The following is a 12245-nucleotide window of genomic DNA, read 5'->3' as shown; positions in this document are numbered from 1 at the left end:
TCCTCACACACTGCTGCCTCAGAACAGCTTATCTCATACTCAACTTAATCTATTAGATATGTGCCTCTTGTAATTAACGCTACATTTAATGAAAAACTGTAATTTATCTTCTTGGTGACAGGGGGTAGTATTCAGAAATTCAGATGAATAACGTGCCCAAATTAAACTGCCTGCTACTCGGGCCCAGAAGGTAGGATATGCATATTATTAGTAGATTTGGATAGAGAACACTCTGATGTTTCTAAAACTGTTTGAATGATGTCTGTGAGTATAACAGAACTCATATGGCAGGCAAAAACCTGAGAAAAAATCCAACCAGGAAGTGGCTTGAAGTTTTTCTATCTAATCCCTATTCAAACTACAGTGTCTGTGGGGTCATTTTGCACTTCCTAAGGCTTCCACTAGATGTCAACAGTCTTTAGTACCTTGTTTTATGCTTCTACTGTTACTGGGGAGAGAATAGGAGCTGACTCAAGCCTGGGACCAACGAGTTGTTTACTGCGCACTCACGCAGGCGTGCCGCTCCTTCTTTTTCCACCGTAATGAATACGCTATTGTCCGGTTGGAATATTATCGAAGATTTATGTTAAAAAAACTCTAAGGGTTGATTTTAAACTTCGCTTGACATGTTTCTACGAATGGTAATGGAACTATTTGACTTTTCGTCTCCGGTTTTGCACTCACGCATTATGCCTTTGGATTAGTGATCTGAACACGTGAACAAAACGGAGGTATTTGGACATAAATATGGAGTTTATCGAACAAAACTAACATTTCTTGTGGAAGTGGGAGTCCTGGGAGTGCATTCCGACAAAGATCAGCAAAGGTAAGTGAAGATTTATAATACTAATTCTGAGTTTAGTTGACTCCAGAACTTGGCGGGTAACTGTATAGCTTGCTTTGATGGCTGAGCTCTGTACTCAGAATATTGAAAAATGTGCTTTCGCCGTAAAGCTATTTTGAAATCTGACACAGCGGTTGCATTAACCTGTCTGGGCTAGGGGGCAGTATTTTCACGGCCGGATAAAAAACGTACCCGATTTAAACTGGTTACTACTCTTGCCCAGAAACGAGAATATGCATATTATTAGTAAATTTGGATAGAAACCACTCTGAAGTTTCTAAAAATGTTTGAATGGTGTCTGTGAGTATAACAGAACTCATATGGCAGGCAAAAACCTGAGAAAATTCCAAGCAGGAAGTGGCCTGTCTGAGAATTTGTAGTTCTTCTTTTGATTCTCTATTGAAACTACAGTATCTGTGGGGTTACGGTGCACTTTCTAATGCTTCCATTGGCTGTCTAAAGCCTTCAGAAAGCAGATTGAGCCGCCTCCTGTCTCTGGGCAGAGTATAGTAGCTCAGTTTCTTAGTGGTCCGCCTGGGGACAAAGAGATTGGATATGCGCATTCACGCGTGCACACTGTTTTTTCTTTTCCTCTTTGAATGAATACACTATTGTCCGGTTGGAATATTATCGCTATTTTACGAGAAAAATACCATATAAATTGATTTTAAACAGCGTTTGACATGCTTCTAAGTACGGTAATGGAACATTTTGACTTTTTTGTCTCGAAATGCACTCGCGCATTACCCTTTGGATAGTGACCTGAACGCACGAACAAAACGGAGGTATTTGGACATAACTATGGATTATTTGGAACAAAAGCAACATTTCTTGTGGAATTAGCAGTCCTGGGAGTGCATTCTGACGAAGATCAGCAAAGGTAATACAATATTTCTAATACTAATTCTGAGTTTAGTTTGCGCCAAACTTGGCGGGTGTCAAAATAGCTAGCCGTGATGGCTGAGCTATGTACTCAGAATATTGAAAAATGTGCTTTCGCCGAAAAGCTATTTTAAAATCTGACATAGCGATTGCATAAAGGAGTTCTGTATCTATAATTCTTAAAATAATTGTTATGCATTTTGTCAACATTTATGATGAGTAATTTTGTAAATTCACCGGAAGTTTTTGGTGGGAATACATTTTCTGAACATCACATGCCAATGTAAAATGGGGTTTATGGATATAAATATGAACTTTATCGAACAAAACATACATGTATTGTGTAACATTGAGTCCTGGGAGTGTCATCTGATGAAGATCATCAAAGGTTAGTGATTCATTTTAGCTGTATTTCTGTTTTTTGTGACGCCTCTCCTTGCTTGGAAAATGGCTGTGTGGTTTTTCTTGTTTAGGCGCTGTCCTAACATAATCTAATGTTATGCTTTCGCCGTAAAGCCTTTTTGAAATCGGACAATATGGTTGGATTAACGAGAAGAAAATGGGATATAATAGTTGTATGTTTGAGAAATTTGAATTATGAGATTTTTGTTATTTTGAATTTGCCGCCCTGCTATTTCACTGGCTGTTGAATAGTGTGTACCGCGGGTGGCTAGCGTCCCACATGTCCCAGAGAGGTTTTAACCAGTCATTTCAAGTTTAAAATGTCACATGCACAACTACAGTGAAATGACTTTCTTCAAACTCAAAACCCAACAATGCAATAATCAATAACAATGTATTACTAGAAAATACACAAGAAATATGAAATACACAATTAAGTCAGTAAGCATATGTTACATTTCCATGTTTACAGTGCTTTCGGATAAGTATTTAGAACCCTTCACTTCTTCCACATTTTGTTATGTTACAGACTTATTCTAAAATGGATTAAATTGTTTTTTCCCCCTTATCAATCTACACACAATACCCCTTAAATGACACAGCAAGAACAGTTTACATTTTTTGCAAATGTATAACAATATAAAAAAACTTAAATCACATTTGCATAAGTATTCAGATCCTTTCCTCAGTACTTTGTTGAAGCACCTTTGGCAGCGATTACAGTCTCTAGTTTTCTTGGGTATGATGCTACAACCTTGGCACACCTCTATTTGGGGAGTTTCTCCCATTCTTCTTTGCAGATCCTCTCAAGCTCTGTCAGGTTGGATGGGGAGCGTCGCTGCACAGAAATGTTCAGGTCTCTCCAGAAATGTTTGATCGGGTTCAAATCCGGACTCTGGCTCGGCACTCAAGGACATTCAGAGGCTTGTCCCAAAGCAACTTCTGCGTTGTCTTCGCTGTGTGCTTAGCGTCATTGTCCTATTGGAAGGTGAACCTTCGCCCTAGTCTGAGGTCCTGAGCGCTCTGGAGCAGGTTTCATCAAGGATCTCTCCTTGCTTTGCTCCGTTCATCTTTCCCTCAATCCCGACTAGTCTCCCAGTTCCTGCCGCTGAAAAACATCCCCACAGCATGATGCTGCCACCACCATGCTTCACCGTAGATATGGTGCCAGGTTTCCTCCAGATGTGGCATTCAGGCCAAAGAGTTCAATCTTGGTTTCATCCGACCAGAGAATCTTGTTTCTCATGGTCTGAGAGTCTTTAGGTGCCTTTTGGCAAACTCCAAGCGGGCTGTCATGTGCCTTTTGCTGAGGAGTGGCTTCCGTTTGGCCACTCTGCCATAAAGGCTTGATTGGCGGAGTGCTGCAAAGATGGTTGTCCTTCTGGAATGTTCTCCCATCCCCACAGAGGAACTCTGGAGCTCTGTCAGAGTAACCATCGGGATCTTGGTCAACTCCCTGACCAAGGCCCTTCTCCCCCGATTGCTCAGTTTGGCCGTGCGGCCAGCTCTAGAAAGGATCTTGGGTGTTCCAAACTTATTCCATTTAAGAATGATGGAGGCCACTGTGTTCTTGGGGACCTTCAATGCTGCAGAAATGTTTTTGTAACCTACACTTCCCCAGATCTGTGCCTCGACACAATCCTGTCTCGGTGCTCTATAGAAAATTCCTTCGACCTCATGGCTTGGTTTTTGCTCTGACATGCACTGTCAACTGTTGGACCTTATATAGACAGATGTGTGCCTTTACAAATCATGTCCAATCAATTAAATTTACCACAGGTGGACTCCAAGTTCTGAAGGATGATCAATGGAAACAGGATGCACCTGAGCTCAATTTTGAGTCTCATAGCAAAGGGTCTGAATACTTATGTAAATAAGGTATTTCAGTTTTTTGTTTTTTTATACATTGCAAAAAAATTCAAAAAACCTGTTTTTGCTTTGTTATTATGGGGTATTGTGTGTAGATTGATGAGGATTTTTTTGTATTTAATCAATTTTAGAATAAGGCTGTAACGTAACAAAATGTGGAAAAAAATCAAGAACTGTAGATCCTGTTTCTGTCTACAAGAGGTTTTAGAGACTATGGAGATTGCATGAGGCAGCATAATAGCTAATTATAGACTCCTGTATTGTATTCCTTTAGCTCAATAAGAACAACAAATACCCAGAAGTGGGGAGGAGAAAAGGAGTGGAAATCAATATTCTGTGCTATTCCTCTGATCTCAACTCCTGGAGAACAGGACTGGAAAGAACAGAAGTGTAACAAGGGATTAGTCATCAAAACAAGAGAGGGAAGTAGGAGGGTGGAGAGAAAGTAGAGAGATTTAAAAAATGGAGAGAGAAGGAGAAAGGATGCGAATGTGACAAGGAGACTAAAGTGTGTTTTAGAGAGAGAAAGAGAGCGAGAGAGTAAGGGAGGGCTTGTGAGTGGGAATATTGTTATGTTCTGATCCCTTTTGATCAGTACGTGGGCGTAACTAAACCCCTCTTACTGTCTGCGATCGTCAGTCTCTCATTTTGTCACATTGTAAATTAAACATTACGTTCCCTTCACATCCTATTGATTATAGTGGAATCACATTTATTCCTGTGGCTGTGGTGTTTGACCCTGTCTGTTATTGTGTGTGTGTGTGTGTGTGTGTGTGTGTGTGTGTGTGTGTGTGTGTGTGTGTGTGTGTGTGTGTGTGTGTGTGTGTGTGTGTGTGTGTGTGTGTGTGTGTGTGTGTGCGCTTGTGTGCACTTGTGTGTGTGCAGTCAGTGGGGCTAGGCGGTAGGATATTGATCGGAGCAGGTCATGCTATGACTGACTGGGTCTACTGTTTGCACTGTGCCATCCTGCAGGTCTGTGCCAACACCACAATCAATAGTGGCACCACTGGGCAGCTCCTGTAGCAAACCAGTCTGCACAGTGAGCTTTTTCATTGAACAGGAATAAACTGTATTCTTTCCACTATTGTGTCTGTGTAGTGCATGCCAGTCTGCACAGGGTTTAAGAACTACACAACGCACCTGTATTAAACTTTGACCAATAAAAGGCGTTTTTTGGTCGGAAGCATCAGTACTTCATGTTTTCAGAAAGATGACGTCACTGTGCGATGTTAAGCTCTGAGCTGCCATCCGCTGCCATCTTCCCCCATGGCTGTGTAAAACAGACCAAATACTTCCTTTCATCTCCTCCATGCCATAAATCAGGCCAAAGAGATTAATCTTCGTACCGTCTAACTTGGTGTGGCTAATTTAGGCTTTAAGATGAGAACATGAGTCTAGCTGAGGGTGGTGGGCAGAGGTTAAGATTGTAAAGCTTGTTCTGCGAGAGAGAGAGAGAGAGAGAGAGAGAGAGAGAGGTTCACTTTTCAGGTTCACTTTTTACCCTCTACCTCTTAGGGATGGGCACAGTTAATTGAAAATCCGGAAATTTTCAGACTGCACAAATCAAGTGTTAACCAATTGAAAATCAACCACCTCATTGACACAACTCTGGTATAAAGGACTCTGAAGTGTAATGTCCAGGTCCAGCTTTTGTTTGAAATGCATGGAAGCGTATGAGTGCTATGGCAAAAATGTGAGGTTAAAATAAAATGGAATGTTTACATAGGTAAATAATTTCACGTGCATTTGTCCTGGAAAGCAACAGTAACTAAGGAGAGCAGGGCTTGCCAATGTGTGAATTACTTAATTAAGCATCAATCAAATATTTTTAACACATGAATAAACAGTTATGGCTAAAATTGTGAGATAGTCATTCAGTGCTTGCCAAATTGTGAGCCTATAAGCTTGGTTGAATAATAGTTTATAAATGCACTAAAATGGTCATAAGACAATCTCTTATTTCATCATGTAACCTTGCAAGGGTTTCACGGTTGAAGAACATTCTCACTTTTAGGATGCATTGGCACACTTATTTATTCATCCCAGGAATTAAGGCATCACTTCAAGATATGCCCATCTGCGCAACGAGCTTGAAATAACAACGACCTCGAATGTGCCCACAATTTCTGTTGACACTGACTTATAGTGACAGTACGCAAAGAACCGGGATCAAGAAGAATGTTGTGTGGAAAATCCAGACATAAGAGATTGCTGCAAAATAAGTGTTGTAGAGGAGACAAAAACAGGAGAGAGAAGGTTTTCCATGCACTTTGTTTTGCTTTTTGGATGCAGTAATTGTGCTGGTCTATTTAGCATAGGTAGTTATCTAGCTAGCTAGAGTTTGCCAGCTAGCTAGCTTACTGTTGGCTAACTAGCAAACGATAGCTTGCTAGCTGGAAAACATGAGCTAGACAACTACCTATTCTAAACCATAGCTAGCAAACGTTAGCTGCCGTTTTTGGTAGCTAGCTAACTTAGTTAATTAATATCTACAATAAAAACTTTCCATGCCTTAAAAGCTAATGTTAACTAGCTAGCTACCTAAATCTGGCAAATAGTTAGCTAGCTGGGCTCGATGGTCTTATTTTACATGAACCTTGTTCTCAGGGTGTCCGTATGGTATCCAAGGGTATTACGTGAGACACACCCAGCATGTTAACATTAGCTAGCTATCTATCTGTTTGTGTCAACACATCTATGAGTAGTTCCTTTTCAATGTTAACAGCTAGTTTATTAGTGTTAGCAAGCACCATTATATATAATGCTTGCTGGATAACACAACAACTAGGTAGCTAGGTCTAAATCCTAAATGATAGCTAGAAATCATGATAATGATGATAACAGACATATTGGAGGAAGGTTTCTATACCTTCTCTGATGATAGCTAGCTACTATAGTTGGCTAATTGTAGAGTGTCTTTGCTAAATTGTCATACATATTTGTTCTCTACCACAGATTCCCACAAGGTCTCAGACTCCAGGATGGGAAAATGCTTACAAGAAAGAAGCAGATGAAGACACAGATGTTGTCGACTTCTGTTGTTACTTGTAATGTTAAAAAAGGTAGAAAAAGACACTCACGTTTTTGCTAGCTAGCTAACTAGACTACTCACCATATTATAGGCTGCAGATTTTAGTCACCACTATTAAAATAGTTATTTTATGTTATTGAGTAGGCCTATATCTTTGCTTATTCTAATTAACCCAACAACAAACATCCCTATTCTTTGTAAGAAATGTAAGGTATTTTTACATGTTGCAATAAAGTTGACTGAACTATAAGCTCATCTTTTGTTTGTTTTCACTTGGTAATGAGTAGTAAGTATATGGTAATTGCTAATAGGTAACGATATGTCTAGGTAACGTACTATGTAGGTACACATAATAATTACACATAAGTAACCCTCAAGATACACTTAATTTCAACTAACTAAATCCTGTGTAACACCTAGTAATTACATTGCACTTATACATTTATTACATGTACTCTGGTGTACTAGTGTGTTTATCCTCCCACTCGGATGGCACTTTCCTTAAAATGAGGGCCAGGTTTTCAGGATGTGTAATGTACAATATAAGTAGACATTAATTACAAGTAAGTAGCCCTCAAGATACACTTCATTTTAACTAGCTAAATCCTGTGTAACACATAGTAATTACATTGTACTTATGCAGATAGTACATGTACTCTGTGGTGTACTAGTGGGTTTATACTCCCACTTGGATGGCTAGTAGGTTCAGGTTGTCCTAATGGGTAACATACACATGAATTATAAGTCATTTGTTAAATTATAATCTGGGATGACACCCGTATAGTAGACATCAGTCAGTGAGGTTGACCTATATCTGATCTGTTTTTGTAAAGTCAACCACGTTAACCCAGATGATACACTTTTAGGGGGCAACTGCTAGAAACAACATTGAGTGGAGATGTTGAAGAGTGCACATTCACGGTAGGTAACTAGAGCCTATTGAACCTCCAATATTTCTAATCTTGGACACCCATAGCATCTGTCCACGAGAGAGTACAACCTTGTTAATGAATTGGATGCAGCTGAGAAGAAACAAAACGCTAAATTGGTGAATTTAGTGGATTTGTAGCAAGCATGGTAATAAGCATTTGTGACCGGTTTCAGGAAGCTATGTGTATGTCGCTCGTCACTACTTCACAGGAGAGACATATGAACGTCTTAAAAATAAAAATAAAATCTAAATGCATTTTTTGGCAGAAATGCCTTCTGGAACATGTGAACTTCATGTGCCTTAATAACAAACTTGTATTCCAATTTAATTTAACAATAAATTACGAGCCGAGTTGGTTCAGCCACAGAAAAAAACAGGAACCTTCCCAATAGCCATGATTGGATTGGCTGGACTTGCCAGGAGATGAGTTTGGGTTGGTCTTTCATGTAGCATGCTTCTGTCTATAATGTGAGCTGCTCAGTATATGTTGATAGTCCTTTCTACTGCAGCGTTTTTGAAAGATATAACGTTAGCCATCAAGAACTACAAAAGTTTTGCTACTTTTCTCACTAACATTGATGCCCTGAATTTAGCAGGTGCTCTCGACAGATCAATTGGAAAAAGTGATGGGCTCCTTTCTGCAAACGCCACGGTCAATGTGAAACGGAGTGACTTGACACAACGCTGGCCAACAAGATGTAGCTACAAACAAAATGGAGTTAAAGGGTTCCAGTCTGCCATGAAGCGTTCATCCATGTATACGGGCAAGAGTATAGCTACATTTTCAGATATTATAAGTTTATAATTTTGTCAGAAAGTCTTCTTCATTGCAAGTTAAAGTGTAATGTTAGCTAGCTAGTGTAACCGATGTGAAATGGCTAGTTAATTAGCGGTGGTGCGCGCCAATAGCATTTCAATCAGTGACGTCACTCGCTCTGAGACTTGAAGTAGGGTTTCCCCTTGCGTTGCAAGGGCCGCGGCTTTTGTGGCGCGATGGGTAACGATGCTTCGTGGGGTGTCAGTTGTTGATGTGTGCAAGGGTCCCTGGTTCGAGCCCAGGTTGGGGCGAAGAGAGGGACGGGACCTACACAGTTACATTGCTCTTCGCCCCAACCTGGGCTCGAACCAGGGACCCTTGCACACATCAACAACTGACACCCACCAAAGCATCGTTACCCATCGCGCCACAAAAGCCTTGCAACGCAAGGGGAAACCCTACTTCAAGTCTCAGAGCGAGTGACGTCACTGATTGAAACGCTATTAGCGCGCACCACCGCTAACTAACTAGCCATTTCACATCGGTTACACTAGCAAACGGTAGTTTGCTGGCTCACTAGCTAATGTTACGTGTATGATCGGTGTAGTAATATTTTTTTTGAATCAGAAACCATTTGCATTGCTAGTTATAGCCTAATGTTAGCTAGCTAACATTTAACCTAGTTGGTTATCTTTAGCTACCTGCAGATTCATATTACAGCTATGACAAGGTTTGTATTGGTAGTAGTATGAGTTTGGACTATGCCGGTTCATTGTTTATCTAGCTACATGTCTAAACAAAAGACTCAATTTTTCGGATGATTACATGACCCATCAAGTTAGCCAGGTATGATTACAACCATCTATTGTATTTCAAGAAAATGTGTACATAGTGACCCATCCATTAGCTAAATGTGGCTGGGGGGTGGTTATAGCATTTCTTTCACATCACCCATCAATTTAGACAAGTGTGTCGGGTAAGCATCATCTAATTATTATAAAATATGTATTAGATATTTTTATCTGGACATTTTCTATTTTTGACATTTCTACTATGCAAGTAACCATTTCACTGTACCGTTTACACCTTCTGTATCCTGTGCATGTGACAAATACACTTATACAGATTTTATTTGATATAGTGTTTGTTTACCAGAGACGGTAATGTGAAGAACAACATGACCTGCACCAAAGTCCGATTAGGATATAGGCCAAGGTCTAGATATACCTGGAGCTTTTCCTTATTGTAGGCTACAACCTTTACCACATTTAGTCTTGAAATATTTGGTTGTTTACTACACTACTCACTCTGTTAAGCACATGGCCTCACATGTGAATCTAAAAAAATATATATTTCACCTTAATTTAACCAGGTAGGCCAGTTGAGAATAAGTTCTCATTTACAACTGCGACCTGGCCAAGATAAAGCAAAGCAGTGCGACAAAAAACAACAACACAGAATTACAAATGGGATAAGCAAATGTACAGTCAATAACACAACAGACAAATCTATGTACAGTGGGTGCAAATGTAGTAAGATCAGGGAGGTAAGGCAATAAATAGGCCATAGTGGCAAAATAATTACAATTTAGCATTAACACTAGAGTGATAGATGTGCAGATGATGATGTGCAAGTAGAGATACTGGGGTGCAAAAAAAGCAAAAATAAATAAATAACAAAATGGGGATGAGGTAGGTGGGTGTGATATTTACAGATCGGCTGTGTATAGGTACAGTGATCTGTAAGCTGCTCTGACAGCTGATGCTTAAAGTTAGTGAGGGAGATATGTGTCTCCAGCTTCAGTGATTTTTGCAATTCGTTCCAGTCATTGGCAGCAGAGAACTGGAAGGAAAGGCGGCCAAATGAGGTGTTAGCTTTGGGGATGACCAGTGAAATATACCTGCTGGAGTGCGTGCTACGGGTGGGTGTTGCTATGGTAACCAATGAACTGAGATAAGGCAGGTCTTTACCTAGCAAAGACTTATAGATGACCTGGAGTCAGTGGATTTGGCGACAAATATGTAGCGAGGGCCAGCCAACGAGAGCATACAGGTCGCAGTGGTGGGTAGTATATGGGGCTTTGGTGACAAAACGGATGGCACTGTGATAGACTACATTAAATTTGCTGAGTAGAGTGTCGGAGGCTATTTTGTAAATCACATCGCCGAAGTCAAGGATCAATAGGATAGTCAGTTTTATGAGGGTATGTTTGGCAGCATGAATGAAGGAGGCTATGTTGCGAAATAGGAAGCTGATTCTAGATTTAATTATTTTGGATTGGAGATGCTTAATCTGAGTCTGTAAGGAGAGTTTACAGTCTAACCAGACACCTAGGTATATGTAGTTGTCCACATATTCTAAGTCAGAACCGTCCAGAGTAGCGATGCTAGGCGGGTGGGCGGGTGCGGGCAGCAATAGTTTGAAGAGCATGCATTTACTTTTACTTTTACTAGCGTTTAAGAGCAGTTGGAGGCCAAAGAAGGAGTGTTGTATGGCATTGAAGCTCGCTTGGAGGTTTGTTAACACAGTGTCCAAGGAAGGGCCAGATGTATACAGAATGGTGTCGTCTGCGGAGAGGTGGATCAGAGAATCACCAACAGCAAGAGCGACATCATTGATATATAGAGAGAAAAGAGTCGGCCAGAGAATTGAACCCTGTGGTACCCCCATAGACACTGCCAGAGGTCCGGACAACAGGCCCTCTGATTTAACACACTGAACTCTGTCTGAGAAGTAGTTGGTGAACCAGGCGAAGCAGTCATTTGAGATACCAGGGCTATTGAGTCTGCCGACAAGAATGCGGTGATTGACAGAGTCGAAAGCCTTGGCCAGGTCAATGATAATGGCTGCACAGTACTGTCTTATATCTATGGCGCTTATGATATCGTTTAGGACCTTGAGCGTGGCTGAGGTGCACCCATGACCAGCTCGGAACCCAGATTGCATAGAGGAGAAGGTACGGTGGGATTCGAAATGGTAGGTGATCTATTTGTTAACTTGGCTTTCGAAGACTTTAGAAAGGAAGGGCAGGATGGATATAGGTCTATAACAGTTTGGGTCTAGAGTGTCTCTCCCTTTGAAGAGGGGGATGACCGCGGCAGCTTTCCAATCTTTAGGGGTCTCAGACGATATGAAAGAGAAGTTGAACAGGCTAGTAATAGGGGTTGTAACAATTTCGGCGGATAATTTTAGAAAGAAAGGGTCCGGATTGTCTAGCTCAGCTGATTTGTAGTGATCCAGATTTTGCAGCTCTTTCAGAACATCAGCTAGGGGGGGGGGGCAGACGTAGAAAAACTATTATTGAAATTCTCGATTATCGTGGATTTATCAGTGTTTTCTAGCCTCAGTGCAGTGGGCAGCTGGGAGGAGGTGCTCTTATTCTCCATGTATTTTACGGTGTCCCAAAACTTTTTAGAATTAGTGCTACAGGATGCAAATTTCTGTTTGAAAAAGCTAGCCTTAGCTTTCCTAACTGACTGTGTATATTGGTTCCTGACTACCCTGAAAAGTTACATATTGCAGGGGCTAT

The 12245-nt window shown here is 40.8% G+C and overlaps 1 protein-coding gene and 1 long non-coding RNA gene across 2 annotated transcripts in view; one reads left to right on the top strand and one right to left on the bottom strand.

Annotated features, from left to right (window-relative positions):
* LOC115192280 (phosphatase and actin regulator 1) overlaps window positions 1–12245 on the bottom strand; it is an 89441-nt gene that overhangs the window by 35186 nt on the left and 42010 nt on the right. The window lies entirely within an intron of this gene.
* On the top strand, window positions 6132–7278 carry LOC115192282 (uncharacterized). Its single transcript, XR_003877909.1, has 2 exons — window positions 6132–6253; window positions 6953–7278. It is a non-coding gene; the product is annotated as an uncharacterized LOC115192282 (long non-coding RNA).

This window comes from Salmo trutta, chromosome 4 (genome assembly GCF_901001165.1).
Source record: "Salmo trutta chromosome 4, fSalTru1.1, whole genome shotgun sequence".
Taxonomy (NCBI): Eukaryota; Metazoa; Chordata; class Actinopteri; order Salmoniformes; family Salmonidae; genus Salmo; species Salmo trutta.
The sequence above is the reverse complement of the archived record's forward strand: the minus strand, read 5'-3'. Positions and strand labels throughout refer to the sequence as shown.